We start from the raw sequence: 18,791 nt of genomic DNA, 5'->3' as shown, positions 1-18,791 counted from the left end.
GCGGTAGAGCAGAACCAGCAGCTTTAACTGTATTTAATTACTCCTCTCACAACTGTTTACTAGCTAAGTCAGCTACCTGAGGCCATCCCCAATATGCACACACACTTAAACACAGGCAGACAGTCGATCTGCATGCACTGCACAACCTCCAGTCTAGTCCAAGGAGGATGATTTGTCTCTCTTCTCATGCACTGTGGGCTTACATGGAGACAATACCCCACATGCAACCCCCACACAGGCATAGCCACAGAGCAACAAAACAGCAGGAAGTGTGCTTTTATATCTTTTACACCTAACTGATTACGCTGCAAGACCCTGGGAACACCTACAGATGACGCCGATGTAAATTGACGAGTTTCACAGGCTCATTGATGCAACTAAGTTACCACAACCCCAGAAAAGATTTTTATAACAGCAATGATTCAACCTGTAAGCTTTTGACTTTTGAAACTGAGAGTGTGAACTGCAAAAATAATACTCTTGGATACAGGGAATTGTGTCAGAGCTAAGAGCTTTCCAGAATCTAAATCTAAAACCACAATCTAAAAACTCTTCAACATAAAGTTTAATTCACCACTCAATGACCTTGACACACATGCAGTTGAGTAAAGTCATTGCTTACATTTTTTACAACATCATCTTTAGAAAACACGCATTGCTTGGAATGCAGATACAGACATGGATTAATTGTGAACCCCTCTGTATGCTGGTGTGGTAAAATGTTGCATGTCCATGGGTTTACTCTTTGGTACAGTTTTTACGTCATCAGGATGAGTTATGAATTCTGTAAATGTGTGCTTGTGCGTGTGTGAGATTTCATCATGGTGGGGGAGGGCTTGCACCATGAATCCCTGGCTTAGACAGTTTTCAGCTTCTATGAGAACATGTGTGTATTTTGTATTCATTTATTTTGAGGCGCATGGATAAATGAAACGACAGTGATTTTAAAAAAATCTCTTTTGAGTTGACTATAACTTCCTCAGTGGTGCAGCTAAAGTTAGAAAGGATTTTAAAGCAAAGCTCCATCTGTAATGTGTAAAGGTAGGTAAGATCAATTTGTGAGCATGGTAGTCATCCCCATGTGAGGGGAGGCTTCCTGATGTGAACAGGATGAAGGCCAGTCGACTAGAGGAAGCACTGGATCTGTGGTCGTGACCACCATGCTCAGTCATTCGTCCCTCGCAGTTTAAAACCTTTGGAGGCATGCAGCTCTTCTTTCATGTTTTCATGCATGAACATGCCATATAACAAAATCAAACCTTCTATTTATAAACATGTGGGAACATTAATCTGTTTGTGTCTACAAGTGAGAGTACTAAACCACTGTCTATAATTTATAATTTGTTCTGCAGCAAATGGAAGAACTTTCCTTCTGCATTTAAGGCTACGGCAGTTTTACGGACGCTGGAGTAATAACGTGTTCTTTCTGTGAGTGTCTGTGTGTGTAGTTCAACAGAAGAAGTGTGTGTGGTCGTCACGCAGAAGCACTCACAGGCCCTGCAGCTGACAGCCATGCAACAATCAGTTCTTATTTTTAAAACTCAGGACTTGACTTCAATGTGAGCCCAGAAGACATGTCTGCACTTACTTTAACCTTTTTAAGTTTAGAAATCTGAACTGCTGGTGTGTGATGCAAAGCATGCACAGTTTATGATTTCAAAGTACATTAAGTATGTTTTATACAAATCCTTCACAAAGTGTTAATATTAGAGACCAGCACTACATTTAAATATTTAAACAATAAGCAATAAGAATATTAAGGACACAAGAGGCATACCTGCAGCAGTTTATGTCTTACTAAAAATGAATCATTCAGAATTGTTTGACCTTGAAACACAAAGTCAAAGCTTTGTCTTTGGATCAATACATATTTTTGTGAATACGTTTGGCCACTCTCACGAATATCAGAAAGAACATTCAATCTTCTGAGATAACCCTTTCTTTTGCATCTTGAACTTAGTGAGTTCTTTGTGGTTACATTTCTGGATTGTGTTCATGTGAGATGGGTGGCCTCCTTTCCATTCTGCTGTTCCAGATGAAAATTTATAGTGACATGATGAACCCTGCTGTAAGTTAACAACTGATGTGTCATTGTTGCATTTGTGACACTGCCATTGAAGGGGGAGATGATGCTGTTGAGTCATTTCAGTTGTGTATATTCTCAGGAGACTAAGCATGGTAAGTTGAGAACAGACCTGAAGATTATAGAAATCACAGATACTGGAAACATGTGCAATGACTTATTGTGAATCAAATAAATGACAACAGTATAGGCCTACAACTACTGAATTATGTAAAGACAATGAAAAGGTACACTATTGACCATATAAACACCGGCCATTTTCTTGTGACATCATCCTAGGGTCACTGTATGAGATCACAATGTAATTGTATCTGTCTCTCTTTGCGCTCTGCTGTTATTCAAATTGCAGTGCAGCATCATGCCTTTTAACTCCAAATTACATTTGGTTCTTTTTAATATTAGCAACATGAATTTTTTATTTTTTATTAGCTGACTAGTCTAGTAGCATTAATACTGATGTAACTCTCCATTATTACTACTTGTTAGCTAGCCCATAATTTAATGTTTACAGTTATTCGGAGACACTGGTGCTCTTAACTTTATCTTCATGGATATAAGCCTCACTCCAGCTGCTGAATCCTTTACAAAGAATAATACTTTTTGACATCCTGCCAAATTCATCAGCCCGCGGTGCATTGTTCTCCAGGGTGTGTACAATTTTTTACAGATGGATTAGGATATATATAGCTTAGTTTGTTAGGTTGATCCAAACACATTCTGAAAAATATCATCAACTGGTAAACATAATAGGAACCACTACTATTTTACTCAGAAATCAATCTATATTATTTAAGATTCTTGACAAAGAAAATCACAAGTTTTTACAGTCAAACTTTTCCTAAACTCTGTGGAGACAAACTTAGAAAACTGTTGACTCATGATAGTATACTGCTCTGATCCAACGACACAGCATGACTCGCTCTTTGTGTCTCAGTTCATGGAATTATCCCTCTGCTGTCTACTTGCGGGTGGTGTGTAAAGCGTTCATGAGTGCAGGAATGGCTGATCAGGAGAACTGAAACAAATCCTGGTGGGCCAGGCTGGCTGAAGGGCCACTCGGGCCAGTGCATTGACAGTTTACATGTTTATGATACAGGTTGCAGTCGTTGCTCAAGGAGGAGTTTCACGACATGCCAGTAATTTCTAAAAGTGTGTGTGTCTGGAAAACGTTTTGTGAGTAGTGTTATTTATGGCCGTCCAAAATATTTTTCATCCATCACATCTGCATTGAACACAAAAGAAGTCTCTCTGAATGCATTTGTTGTCGTGCAACATCTGGTCTGTTATTTAAAAGTTGAACTGTATTTGTGCAGCTGCTAACTAAGTCTTTATTCGCAGCGTAAACCCCATTGTATCTGAAAGCTTCTCTCCCAAGTGGATATCAGTGGATGAACAAGCTCTATGGTTTACACGTTTACTAGTGAAGTATGTGAACTATGGCAGACTGATGTCTTTCAAACTGCTCCAATGTGCGATGAGTGCTCATCTGTCTGTGTTTACAATTTGGACGACTTTCGAGGGTGGAGCTTGATTGATAAAAGAAGGGTATGCACACTATGCTGCCAATGCATTTACATTCTTTGAGCTAATTGTAGTTTAAGCCTGCCTGAGGTTCTCCATCAATGAGCCTCTGGAGTTTACGATTTCACAATTTGTAATTAATAACCACAACAGAACAAAATTGTTAAATGAGAACAAAGTTTTTCATGTATTTAGCCTCTTAATTTTGTACAAAATTGATGCATTTAACTTTCAAATGTACACACTTTTTGCCTCCAGACCCCCCTCGAGAAACGCTTTAGGCCATATGCTTTGAACTAGGAATTACATTTTTGACAACATTAACATGGCCCATGTTTCTCCCTGTTTCTTTTATTACCTGTGAGTAAATCTGTTCTGTTATTTTGTCTGCTGCTCAAATGAACTAATAAACTAAACTAAACAAAACTAAACATATAACAAATAACACATTTAGCCCTGGATCATGCTAACAAACTTTTACAGTTCAGTGAAGAGAACTTTGGCTGAACATTGATTAAAGTATTATTCAATTTTTTTTTCATGATGATGAATAAATCTGATGAGCAACACATGAACCACCATGAGATACACTTCAGTATTTAGACTTACTTACCTTGTGAAGCAATTGTAAGGTATTTCATGGTAGATTCTTTATCTACTTTTTCTCTCTGTACGCGTCAGTAGTTCAAGGGGATGAGGACCTGAGGCCCTGTTTGACGTCATGGAGGCCAGCAGAGAGAAATCCCCCGCCTTCCCTCTCAGGTGTTTGTTTTTCTTAAAAGTTTTGAAGAGGAAACAGGTGGTCAAATACACTCACACTTACTTCCTACAAATACTCACAGAGATCAGATGAAAGACTGATCTGCAAATCATAAAATACATTTTTATTTTATTTCTTCATAAAACAAAAATAAATAAATAATACATAGTCATTTTTTAAGGGAAACTAATGCAATGATGGAAAATGGCAGCAATGATGATGAAATCAAGTTTTCATCACTCCTACTTATTCCACAGAGTGGTGGTTTCAGAGTCACTTCAATTTGACCTGTGGGGGGAAAAACACACTATCAGACAGGATATTATCTAAGTTCAAGTAATAAATGTAGCATAAAGAGATGGAGAGCAAAGGAATTTGAGGGGAGGCAGCGTCTGGCAACGAGCCTTTGAAAGGCAAAGCTGTCAGGCTCCTTCTCTATGACCATGCAAGTCAGCGATGACAAGGCCAAGATGGTATCTGCTGATAGGGGATGTTCATCAGTACCTTTATTTCATGGGCTACAGATGGGGTGAGGGGGGGGGGGTATGGCAGTTTTACTACGTGCCTTTTTTTTAATTCCAGGTTTGTTTATGGGATGACAGCAGGGGAAAACTCTGACAAAAGATGCTTTTTTAAGTCACGCACAATGTAAACCAACACAAAGGATGCATGCTCAAAATGCAATATACTAGATAATAACAGCTTACCACTGTCAGTCAGGGAGCTTTTTCATTTAAAGGGACACCTGAAGCTGTTGCTCGGAACAAACCAGATCTATGACCATGTCTATTTTTAAGTATGCCTACGTACATACATCAAAGGGCAAATGTGCTATTTACACCAGTACCCATTTAATTCTACAGCACTTAACCTCCCATATCAACACTTTAAGCACTTTAGGTCTGAAGGTCACTTTATCCTGGTTTGTTCTGAACATCACACAGCCACTCTTTATGCTTGTTTATATGTCTCTGACAACTAATGTACAGTTTATATTGTGGTCTGGTCATTAATCAATGTTTGGTATCTGCTTGTCATTGTGGTTGTATCTAAATTTGTCTGTTTGTACCACCAACCTAGAGACAACAGATAAAAATTAACCTTAGGTTACAGTCTGGCATATCAACATGTTTATGTTCATTAATGTGCACTGTCCCTATTTTAAAGTAAATAAATACTGACTCCTTTGGACTATTTGGATTTAGTTTCATCTGAGTAGTAAGTTTTTATTTGTTTCCCTTTTGCCTGTTTAGTTAAAACAAATCATACTGATTTAATTAAATAATAAAATTATAACGTAATTGTTATTGGGTCCTTCTCCTTGTTTCTAACCTGCATGACACCTTATTGCACCATACAAGAGTTGAATCCTAATACCTTATGTAATGATCCTGTTCTGATGGATTTTGGAGGGGTCAAACATGTTAAAACAATGTTTACTGTGTTGGAGAGAAGGATGCTTAACTCTCTATTCATTTGAACCTGACTAAATCTCGAACCTCCCCACAGTCTTCACCCTTCTGCCTTTGACACCCCATTAATAGCCACCTAACGCACACACACACACACACACACACACACACACACACACACACACACCTACACACACACACACACACACACACACACACACACACACACACACACCTACACACACACACACACACACACACACACACACACACACACACGTGCAGTTACTACAGGGGATTCAAAGCAGGTAAATAAACCCTGGGGATTGAAGAGCGAGGCAATACATCACACCCGGATGACAGAAATGAAAGGTGGGGGTGGACATACAGACAGGGAGAAACAAAGATGTTCATTTTTTGCCAATCACTGATAATCTAAGGGACCAATTCATCTTCTTTTAAACCCTCTAATTTTGTTCCCTCCTTTAATTTGTGAAGTTTTCTGGCATTGATAAATGGAATTGAATTGTGTCAGCTGCTTGCACAATAAAATGACAAAATGCAATTATTTGCTTTAATAAATAAATGATATTGTTATAAAGAGTTGAAGGCTTGTTGATCCAATTTCTCTAAAACCGCAGACAATGAACAGCCTACAAGATTGTCTTCTTTCTCAAAAAAGAACACGTTTTAACTCACGTAATTCAGTGAATTTCCAAGCGCTGCCATCTTTTTGGCATTACACCTTACTTCTTGCCATAGCCAAACATGTTCTCATGGACTAAACAAGCATGAAAATCTAACAGCACAGATCAGGACATGAATATATTTTTTCGCAAGTGCATATATTCATACATACACAAGGTAGGATGTGTGAACACTCAGAAATACTGTGGTCTGTTACACTGTTACCTAACACTACTTAGTGAGCTACATATTCCACGTTGACCATGTCTCGAAGTTAAAAAACATACAGATGTGTCAAGAGAGTTTATATGCATATGCAGCTTCATGATCAGGTCAGAAACATAATCACTTTGAGAGGGTTTTTGGCAAACAATCATTATATGTAATGGTGCATTAAAAACTTGTTTGATGTAATTTATGGATGGAGAAGGTCCCCCTTTCATCTGTGAGTGTGTTATATTACAGCATCATGCCATTCAACTCCATACCTCTTTCATTTAGAATGTTTATCTTTCTTCTATCAAATCCATGTTTTGATCTATCGCTTGAAATTCCTCACTCAGCTCTAAAGCTGTCCTTTCAATGTATTGGCCTCTTTATTTCTGTAAGTCTATGTGCCTGCCATCCTCCAGCGTGTTCTCTGCTTTGCATTGTTTGACAGCTGCCTGCTTCCCTCTTCAATCATTTGATCATTTGTCTCCCTTTCCAAAAGTACAGCATCAAAGCTGATGAAACAGGGCTACACAATAAAAAGGCTTAGCCAGCAAGAACCCAATGATCCTAATAATCCAACAGGCAAAGAATAGGTGCTTGACAGGGGAACCAACAACCAATCACCTTGCTGTGAGATGCAGAGGGAGCCAGGATGGGCAACCGACAGCGCTCCTATGGCCTGAGTTACATTTGCTTTTGACTAAGCATTTGCATAAGTGTAATGGCTGCCATGTTTATGGAGCATTGGCTTTCCTATGCTGTTGTATTGTGCCGTTATAGATCGGCAATGCAATGCCATGCACTGTGTAAAGTGTTGCCCAGACTACCAGCATGCCGCCCATTAACCAAAAGTAACCTGTTGCTTGACCTGTTCAAGTTGTGCCATTAACAACCATTCTTGTGTACAATTGCAGTGACCCAATAAGAGGCCAAATTCAAGTTCAATGCCATGTTGCAGACTAGATGTAGCTCAACACCTTGTCAAAGTTGAATGCTCTCCAAGTTCTTACAAAATTGTTCAAAGCGAGTCTTCATTGGAGGACCACAAAAGAGATACCGAGGAGAGGAAGGGCAGCAGAGGCCATTAGCCCCTTTCACACATACACTGTACTCCTGATGATACATGTTTATATATTTTTTTATGTGAAAATGGTTAAGTAGGCATGCTGAAGGGATAATTTTACTGATGAAGGGAGATCTGAAAATACATGTTGTGTTATCTTTCTCAGCAGATATCTCTGCTCAGTAACAACAAGACGAGATGCGTTTTAAGATTTGCACCATTGAACAAATCTTTGTCAACTGTTCCAAGTTGCACTGGTGATATGGCAGGCCATTGGTCTAAAAATGTATATGCTGCTCTCTTTGTGTTTCTTTGTTAATTTGTTCCCACAGATACAGCACCACTAGTCATTTGTAAGTTGGATATAAAACAAGTTCTAAGAAATAAAAATGGTCATCATCAGAAAAAATACATGAACTACAAAGTCTGCGGTGGTGTAAAATGGAAATGGGATGACATATAGATGTTAAACACCATATGTTTAGATATTAAATCTTGCCAGGTCAGAAAGCCCTGGTGTGCTGCTAGAACACTGCTTTCTACACATGGTTTGAAAAAACATGTCTAATGCTTATTTAAAAGGAAAGCAACCAAAAACATCTAACCGTCCCCCTGTAGGTGTAGTTCTGACTAGTGTGATTTCCAAGTGCTGACAGGGCACACATGGTGTAATACCCTTGCACACTCAGGGCCAAAGCTGGGTTAAATCACCAGCAATGTGATGGAGAGCTGCATCACAACTGAGCCTTCTACAAACAGCACTTCTCGCAGGACAAACACTAGTCTAATAGGTCACATGTTGACCCGAGGCTGGGTTACGCCTGGTTACTCTGTCTGTTGAAAAGACTTCACACAGGTTTTTCCTTTTACTATTCCTAGATCCAACTGCATACCTTTAGATTTAGAACAACATGTTCTATGTGTGCAAAACAACAGTCAAAATTCCTATGATCACGTGTCTTTTTATCTAGATGTACAGTTGACGAGATCCAAAAACGCACTCTCTCTCTCCCGCTCTTTTTTTCTTTTTCCCTTTCTTTTAAAAATAGTTTTTTATACTAGTGGTTCTCTTACACAGCCAACATCAACATCTAATAAAGTCCAAAGATAAACATGGACCTCGGTCTACGGCAGAGTTGATTTCATCCCCAGAGAGCGTCAGCCAACTCCCGTCCATCTGCCCAAACAAAAACCTGCTGTTTTTCAAGGGGGAAAAGGAGAACATCAAAACAATGCCGTCAGATAAACTTCACTCGGGCTCTAGAAGAATATGATTATGCAGTGGCCTTACAATATCAACTTGTATGAGCTGTTCACTGTGTTATCACTGCATGCTCTAAATAATAACCACATCTGGTTTCTTGACATAATGAGTTTTACTGCTGGAAAGGAGAGAGAGACATGGAGAACATGGGCCAAAAACAAACAGGGAGGTATGAAAAAAAAAGTTATTTGTAAGTTCAGCACCATCTCTGCCTTTTTCTAACAGCAAGAACAAGAAAAACCTTTATGTTGGAATAGAGTTTGAGCTCAGTGCATGAACATCAGGTGTTCCATGTCATCCCAAACAGTGGAAAATGGTTTTAGTCATAGATATACAACCTTTCATAAAAGAAAAACATTATTTGAAAAGGAAAGCATGAGGGGGAGAGACTTCATAACATCTTTCATCCCGAGGACAGCTGCCAACTGGAACAGCGTAAAAGCTAAAACAATCACATCTGTGTGTTGGAAATTAGGTGATAACCTTTTTCTGGCTTTTGTGTTCTTCTAACCTCATGTTTTGCCTTGGCATCTTGAGGTTTAATTTAGCAGGATAAAGTGGTTTTGTCCTGGTCATTTATGTTTGTCTATTTTATTTTTTCTTTAATTTATTGAAAGGTGTGCATGAATCTCAGCAAGACTTATTAAAGACCTGTTATATATATGTTGCAATGAAGTTCAGATCAATAAAGTGCATAACTGTACATGTACTGTACAGAAATAAGCCTTCATGTGTGTTGTGAGTGTGCCTGTTTTCCGTGCACATTACCAATCTGCTGCAGACCTGTGGCTGCTCAGTGCCAGCACACAGATGTTTGGCCACTGTCCTTTCAGCGAGAGTTCAGCTGGAATCTGTAAAAGATAAACAGAGAATAGTTCACGAGGAACAACAAGTCTGTGATGTCTTCTGCCGGAAAGTAATATTAACGAGTTCTATGTTCCAAATTTTATAATTTCACAACATTTCCTTTTCTTTTCCAGGCATGGGTGGAGATGACAGCAACATGCTAAGTGAATATGAATCTCCAACCATTTTGTTTTTTGTCTATAATATACCTTTAAAATATGGTGCAATGCAACAATAAAAATGTGGATGTTCTGTGGATTAAAGGGAGTCATAAGGTGAAAATAATGTTTGTGCATTGTGTCTAATACTTTACTTTCCAACTCTGTTCGTATGCATATTCAATGGTCACACATACACTATATAGGGTAAATCATCCAACTGTGCTGAAAAGGCTTTGTTTTTTTATTACACTATGAAGCAGGACAATTCAATGACTACAAATAGATATTTCTTTTTTTATCTAATTGCCCAAGTGTCTCAAATAATGTTTTTTTTTTTTTATTATGGTTAATATTTGGTTAATTTCAGTAACTATATTTCTCATAAAAGGCGATCTGCACCATCTGATTAATCATGGTGGATGAAGTTGATGGATCACTTTGACAATACTTGTTAATCAGAGCAGTATTTGACAGCATTCATCTTTTCAAGTTGAAAAACGCTGACTTTATCTAAATAATCACAGACAGGAAATTGATTTATTCTTGTTGAATATGCTCTGAGTTAAGGGTAGTTTAAAGGTTTTACCAAGCAGTCTCTCTGTTTCCTTTGGTATCCAATGTGGTAATAGATTCAACACAACAAGCAGTCAATGTCACAGGATACAACAGGACAGAAAATGACACATTACATTTTCAAAGACAGTAAGAGCAAACAAAATGACTGTAAGAAGGTCTATAAAAGATTCAATCTTTGTGTGTGGGTGTGTGTGTGTGTGTGTGTGTGTGCATGTGTGTGTTTGAGTGTGTAAGGTTAGAAACGTTGGTTGAGGAAGCTGTGATAGGAAGCACAGAACTGATGGGGGCCCCTCAGAGTCTGGCTGATGGATGGATCAGCATGGAGGCATCTCTAAAGATAAACTGTAAGGAAGGGGGAGGGAGAAAACAGAGGGAAAGGAAAAGACTAGAAGAGCCAGCAGGGAGGCATCCTCAAAAGAACAGACATGGACATGGGGGGCTTCAGGACAGTGGAGAAAAGACAAGAAGTGAGTAGACCCTGTTTCAGAGGATGGAGCAAAGGATGCTTCACAATGATATACAGTAGCAATTGTGTTTTTTAAAATTAAAAACTGCTTAATAATAAACCAACGTTTGGCATTAGATGAAGATTAAGGTACTGTGTGTTACAAAACCTGCGAATCGAATTCAGTGTGAGGTTGATACATTTGTGCTAATCTTTCACAGGCAGGATCATAAGTGCCATTGTTTTTTTAAGGAGTTGAATTACCATAGTGTATATTATGTTTACATGCAAACCTGGGAGAACAACAGCGAAAGCCATTCTGATTTGACATCTTGCACATACAGTAACAAGACGTAAACCATAATGCATGCAAACCAGTGGATTTTCTTTATAGAGTTTTTCTGTTCATACAGACATCTAAAAAAGCAAAAGCAAACGCTGAACTAACACTATATTTCTTTGTCCAAAAGGATACTAATTGCTAAAATAAGTTGGATTTTATGAAAGCAGATGAGATCAGAGAGCCTCACCTCTATATGTCCTGAACAAGTTTAGGGTTATGATTGCTATATTTCAACAATTATGGTCCCATTCAGAGTAAAAGCTACAATGAAGCAGTGGAGGAAGTCACTATCTGCCTGGGATTTACAAGCATTACGACGGAGGACAGATATGTACCGTTGTGTTATTATTCTGTTGTCCAAATATTCTCACTTCTAAACACACCAAAATGGCAACATGAAAATTGCTTAGCATTAGAGTAAAGTTCACAAATTGATGGTGGTGGTCCAATGAAACAGATATGCACCAAAGGATCGCAACAACATTCCAACAAGACAATGGACCCCAGATTCAATATTTTCCTTTTGAATAGAAATCGTAAAATCTTGAGCTAATTAATTAAGTGCTAAGCCTGATTAAAATGAATTGTCTACATACAAACTAAAGAGAGTGACTTTTAATATAACTACAGCATGTGTTAAGCATACGTGTACGGAATGTAATTTTATTTAAACACACCGTTTCTCTAGGCCTACAGTCTCTGTGGCATGTGTAGGTGTGTCACTGGCAGCCTATAGCCTGCAAGCACCAAAGCCAAACACAGCCTTAGAGACTGCCAGGGTAGAGTTAAGTATGCCATCTCATTCTTCACTTTCATTCCTGCTTCCTCTCCACTTTCTCATTGCTTCTCTCAGTATGATGTACATTGTTGGGCTGGACTCATGCAGTGCCAAGGACCAGTCGGCCCTTCTTGTAAAAACCCCCATGTCCAATTTCAATTCTCTAGCTCCTTCCACCATTCTCCTTATCTAATTAAATCTGCACTCAGTGGGTCCTGGGCACTGAAAACTGCATTGTGGGGTCCCTGGACAAGAAAAACAAATGCAGACCCCAGAATGTGAAGATTAGAAGCAGACCCTCCGTGTGGCTTTTGTATGTAAGGAGAACATGCAAGAAGGAGGTATATGAGATGGAAATTCAAAAAGGTAGAACAGAGAAGAAAGTAAATGTAAGGTGGGAGGATGTGGTTCAAGGAGATGGGAGAGTTGAAAGAATAAGAATAATGGGACCATGAAGGGAGAGGTGGAATGTGAAGTGAAAGAAGAGAATAAAGAGATAGACAGAGGTGGAGGAAATGTAGATCAGCTCACCTGGGCAAAAATGAGGAGAAGTACAAATGTGTCTCCTATTAAAAAGGAAAAAAAGAAAGAAAGGATATGATAGTGATAGAATGGAAACCTCTTTTCAGCACTTTCTGTCACATTCATACTAAACTGGCTAACCACAAGCATCTCTCTCTCTATCAGTTCATATCCAGCTGTGTAAATATGTGGATGTGTTAAATGAGCCACAAGCTGAGTGCCCTGCATAAGGGCATCTGCTAGACAAACAAATAAACACAGGCACTCTAACCTCATAACCTGCTGTTATGTTATGGTAAGCACACACACTTTCTCTCTCTTTCACACACACACACAAAATCACACAATTTAGTTCTCATACACACGTCTGCGCACATGCTCAAAAGCAGATGCATGCACACGCAACACACACACACAATGTAACCAGATCAGGCGTAACAGTGTTTTTTGTTGTTGTGTTTCTCTCAGCTCATTACCTGTCTAAACAATGGCTCTCTTTAGGGACTGAGAACAGTACATCTGTCATTCAAGATGTCTTTAAAGATACCTTTGCAAGCACATGTCAATATCCCTTTTTTATATCTCACATAATGTTACTGTTTTAATTAGAATTAAAACAATATTTTCTATTGTATTTGGATGGCTACTTATCGGTTTAGCTATTTATTTGTAATTAACATATTTTTACTAATAAGTAAATGTACAGTAAGTATATTTGTAAACTGATGATTTGACTAATGAGATTTGGAGATGATCATCAAATGTTTCATGGGTTATTATAATGTCTTGCATTACACTTTTGGATAATGTGCTGCATAATTCTCTAAATATAATTAACATTAGTGTGTGAATTGTGCGCATTAGATCAGATCAGAGGATGCTGATATGAGATGATGATAAAATATTATTATTATTATTATTATTTAACTAGAGAAAGAGACTGCAGGGCATCTAAAGAAGACCATTTTTATTTTGTCAATTTACTCAAAATGTTTGCCTAGTTTATGTGCCTGGTAAGCTCAACTGCAGATTTTTGTGAAAAAAATGTGATTACTGAAGTGTTGAATTTGCCTCATGCTAGATTTAAAAGTATCTTATAGCCTCTTAAAATGTACGACATTATTCATATTGACATACAAAAAGCTGAAATGTTTGCGTAATTATTTACTATTTGAGCCTTAGCGCAATCAAATATGACAGCAAGGGCATAAATGAAACCTTCGAGCAGGATAAAGAGGAAACAAACTACCATAAAGAAAAGGTCCTGTTTTAGTGGTACGCAGACATTGTGTTCTTTAAGCTCATGGTTTGACTAAAGCTGCTGTCCTCTCGCTGATGAAGAGTAGTTACAACAAAAGTACTTTTTTGGATGGATGTTTCGGGGTGATTTGTGTTGCCAAGTCTGGTTAGTTTCTCTTCCTCTACGCTCTGAAAAACGTATAACTCAGTCTGAAACGCAGGCACTTCCCTCACAAAGTCAAGCACACCAACGAATGGTGATCCAGCCGATGAGGATGGGGGAAGATCTTCTGAATTCTTTTGGCCTTGAATGCACTGATGGGTCATATGTATCGCGTGTGTTACAGATAACTCCCCTGTCTCTCTGTCTCTCTGTCTCTCTGTCTCTCTCTCTCTCTCTCTCTCTCTCTCTCTCTAAAAGACACATAACAGCATCATTTGTTACATTTTCCTTCTTTCTTCAACAAATACACATCTGCTCTAAAAAATGTTTAACCTTCCTGAAACAACAGAGATTATGGATGTGATTTGTGTGTTTCACAGGGATACTGTAGTTTTAGCAGTATTGCCCTCTACTGGTGACGCTACAGACATTTAGATGCAAAGTTTCTGTTTGATGATGGGAACCATCTGTTTGACCACTAGTAGAAATTAAACTGAAAGGAAATAACAGAAGTATAATCTGTTACTACAGAGCATTTGATTCAAGTGTGACTTATTCTTCCCTTCTTATTTATCCTCTGCCTTTGAGGTAGAGTGTGTGTCTTATACTTCTCAGAGTGACATAAATTCATAAGTTTTGAAAACAAAAAACAAAAAAAACAAAAACATTCAGTATTTACTGAAATATTGTTCAGGGCAAAAGAGTGCTCTTCTCTTTCCTCCTCTATCCCGGAGTCAGCTGTCCATCTTTAAATTAACTTTAGCTCTGACCATCTTGAACATACACAATGACACATACACACCAACATACACATCCAGAGGGCATACTAGATCAATCCCCTGCTGCCCAATTAGGACTGACAGTAGGATTAAGGAAGCCTGACTCCCGAGGTCACATGACCTCTCTTGTCTGATACAGTTTCCCTCTGGAGACACACGTAGGACTGATAACACAGAGATGTGTGTGTGTGTGTGTGTGCGTGCGTGCGTGCGTGCGTGTGTGTGTGTGTGTGTGTGTGTGTGTGTGTGTGTGTGTGTGTGTGTGTGTGTGTGTGTGTGTGTGTGTGTGTGTGTGTGTGTGTGTGCGTGCGTGCGTGCGTGCGTGTGAACGCGTGTGAACGCGTGTGATTGTTGATGAGTGTGTGTGTGTGTGAGTGTGAGTGTGAGTGTGAGTGTGTGTGTGTGTGTGTGTGTGTGTGTGTGTGTGTGTGTGTGTGTGTGTGTGTGTGTGTGTAAGGGGAGTTTAGGGAGCACCATTTGTTTTGTGAGACGTGTGTATTTTTGTATGTGACTGTGTGTGTCTGTGCTGGGCTGACATGCTTGTTCATACATGTGCTGGTGCGAGCAGAAAACATGCATATGTTACCCTCTGTACTTAATCCTCTGTGCCTCTTCAGATGTATTAAATTACCATATAATCCATCTCCATACCATTATAGTCCATCATTACAACACACAAGTTATTTCTATTTTTGTAAGCCACAATATCATTTCATGTTTGCATTACAGACTGACAGATGATAAAGACTGTATCATTTTTCAGTCTGACAAACAACTGTTATTCTTTCATTTTTGAATTTAGGTACGTCTGTTACAAATTTACAAAATGTGGTGGTATTTGTCCTGCAGCCTTACAGAACCGCAGCAGTATCGATGTTGTATTCACTTCTACGCTGGTCAGTTATTCAATACCTAATACCTGGTTAGTAAAAGGGGCCTCACTGAACTTTCCTTTAAAGCTGCAAAAGCGAGCAAGCTGCAGATAATAGGCCTCACTTTCATCTGCGGCTTCGCTCCAAGTATTTTGTTTTCCAGAATTGGAAGAGCAGAGGGACAGGGAGTCAAGAAGGTTACTCAACAGTGTGTCAGGATATAATGTATTACATCAGTTAAGTGGTATAAATTGTTTATTAGCAGCTGTTAAGTAATAGTCAAATCTATATACACAAGGGTTGAGGGGGCTGCCTGCATAAACTAAAATCAGATAGTGTCTGGCAGGATGTTGAGAGTAAATACATAAATGCACACATTTTCTAATGTGTCTGGACACAGTTGGATGCAGGTGTCTGGACACATTTATTTTTGTGTTTGAGTATTTTCTTTTTGGAAAGATTCCATTCTCAAAATATGCGACTTCATACTTTTCCAGAGAGATCCAATCAGATTAAGAGTCACACTGGAAAATAGGGGGCATGCCTTAATAAAAAAAGTGTGTTTTTTTTTAATAAAATAAGAATTCTCCTACATGTATTGTGTCTGATTTCACACTGATTAACAATATACAAGTGAACAGCTTCTTTATGAAACTATTATACATGCTTGATAAGCTGTATATTACTGGTTTAGGTTGAGTTTAATTATTCTCAGATGTGTTTCTCTGTTCATAAAATCACATTAGAATATATCTTTACAAACAAATTCAAATACAGATATCTCTGTTATATGAATATGCAGTATTGGCAATCATAAAAATATGTTGGAGTCTACTTTCTACAGAGAGATAAAAAGAGAGTTTTCAGAGAACAGGTGATCTGAGTCAGATAAGAAAGAGAGATGCTGGGCATCAGGTGTGATGGCGTATAAAGTGATAGAGCATCTGCTTTTATCAGTAGAACTTGTAACAGCTCATAAACCACGCATGAAAGCCTGTTTTTCCATCAGCATTGTTAACACACTGTTTTCTGTGGAAAATGTCTGTGTGAACCAGCACATATGTTTGTTCGCATCAACATGCCTTTAAATGTGTGTACCACATGGACTTACTGTATGGAAATGTATTTACCAGTCTGCTTTTGTCTATCTGCAACAAAACACCAACTTTGCACTCTTGTTGTTGAATTTTGTATTTAGCGCATGTGCATGTGAGCGGTTTTTACATGTTTGTGTGGGATTGCATCTGTCTTGGATATTTCTTGTTCCAGGAATCACAGGAGACTTCATTACAATCAACCACAAAATGGGCGTGAATATCATCCATTCTTCAGACTCTCTATAAAATCAAGTTTCTTGTTTCAGTCTGACGTCCCTGGTGTGATGTGAAACACTCCCAGAGCACACTGAAAGCTCAGCCAGCATCAGAGTTGGACAGCGACTCATTGCTCGCACTGTAATCGAACATGAAAAAGGCTTTCTCTTTAAGCATTTCTTTGGCCCTGACGGCTCGCTAATGAGGCTATTGATTACTGTAACACATGCTGATGAAGGATCAATGGGCCAGGCGCTGTACATTGACATCTGTTAACAATGTGTCTTGATTAAATTAATATGAGGCTCGGAAACTCGATCTCTCTCAGACCAATTATGCTGGAGGTAGCCCCAAATCCAAAAGAAGGAAATGCTGCATGCCCTTGTCGAGGTTCAACATGTTCCTCCTTCAGTAGTAACAAACAGTGAGGAACAAAGCTCAAATGGGCCCTATAATCAGCTGTAGTAGCCTCACATTTTGTGGCCACTGCACTAAAGAATGGAAACAAGTTTGGAAAAGTACAGCATACATCCCCACACAGCATAGGTCTTGTGAAGTTTCAAAGCTACAGTAACAATGACATAGAAATTAGACAGCCAGTAAAGTTGTCACACATGTAAGCTGTTACTGAATACACTTTGTGAGCATTTTTGTGCTGGATTGTGATTTGTTTAGGACATCTCTGAAGATAAAGAATTCCAAAAACAATCACTTTCCTAAATGGCAACAAAAGCAGTTAACTTCCTTAGAGCAAAGAGATGTGGAGGAAACCACTGAATTGTTTGTGTTGTTGTACTTGTTTTTTCCTCCCAAAAATTTCTTATATGTAATATTAGTTATTTTAAAAACTAAGTGAGATGTTTTCGGGTACACATTTAAAACTTATTATCTACTTATTATCAGCCAAAGTCAGCAAAACCACAACTATCTGATGGATTTAAAGGTCACCTCGCCAGATTCTCCTGTGGTGTGAGGTGTGTTAAGAGTGATTTTAACCCCGCTGATCTGCTAGGAAGATGATCAGGGCCGCCCCGATTTGAAATCGTCAATATTAAACGTTTAATATTTACGATCAGAAAATCCTGTTGTGTGAGGAGAACCGATAACAGCCAAACATGTACAGTGAATTATCTCATGGAAGGGAACAATAGCCAATAGGGAAGCAAGCTGACTAAAGTAAGAAGAAAAAAAAAAAAAAAACATAACCATGGCGACATACAACAAACACAAAAACAAACCACAATCCAACTGACAAGAAAAGGAGTTGGACCAAATTTTATGGATATACCAGCAAACAGCTAGCCACATTTAGCTTCTAGGGACTGTAATAAAAGGAAACTTATTTTTATTTGATTTGCCATTAAATAAGGTGAAAAGACGTGGCCACAAGTTTTGTTTGTGGTTTTAGAACAAAAACTCAAATCATTAGTGACTCATGAATATGGGGTTTACTGCTTTTAATGCTACTGTAAGGTAAATAATGAAGGTTTGACACAAATAAGTTAAATGTACTTTGAACTCAAACAATTATTCTGTTCTCCAAACCTAAAACAGTTGGTGCCCTGATCTGACAAAATTATAATTGTCACTAGTGTCACTATAGTTAACAGTGTCAGTTTCTGTTGCCTGTCCAAAAGTTATAAAATATGGAATATTTATACAGATGGTTTCTTTCTGGTAAAAAACAGATACATGTTGTTTCTGACGAGCCCTGGATTCAAAACTAAAGTTAGAGAGGTACACTGTCATAT

Source organism: Symphodus melops, assembly GCF_947650265.1.
Source record: "Symphodus melops genome assembly, chromosome: 5".
NCBI lineage: Eukaryota > Metazoa > Chordata > Actinopteri > Labriformes > Labridae > Symphodus > Symphodus melops.
Note: the sequence above shows the minus strand (reverse complement) of the source record.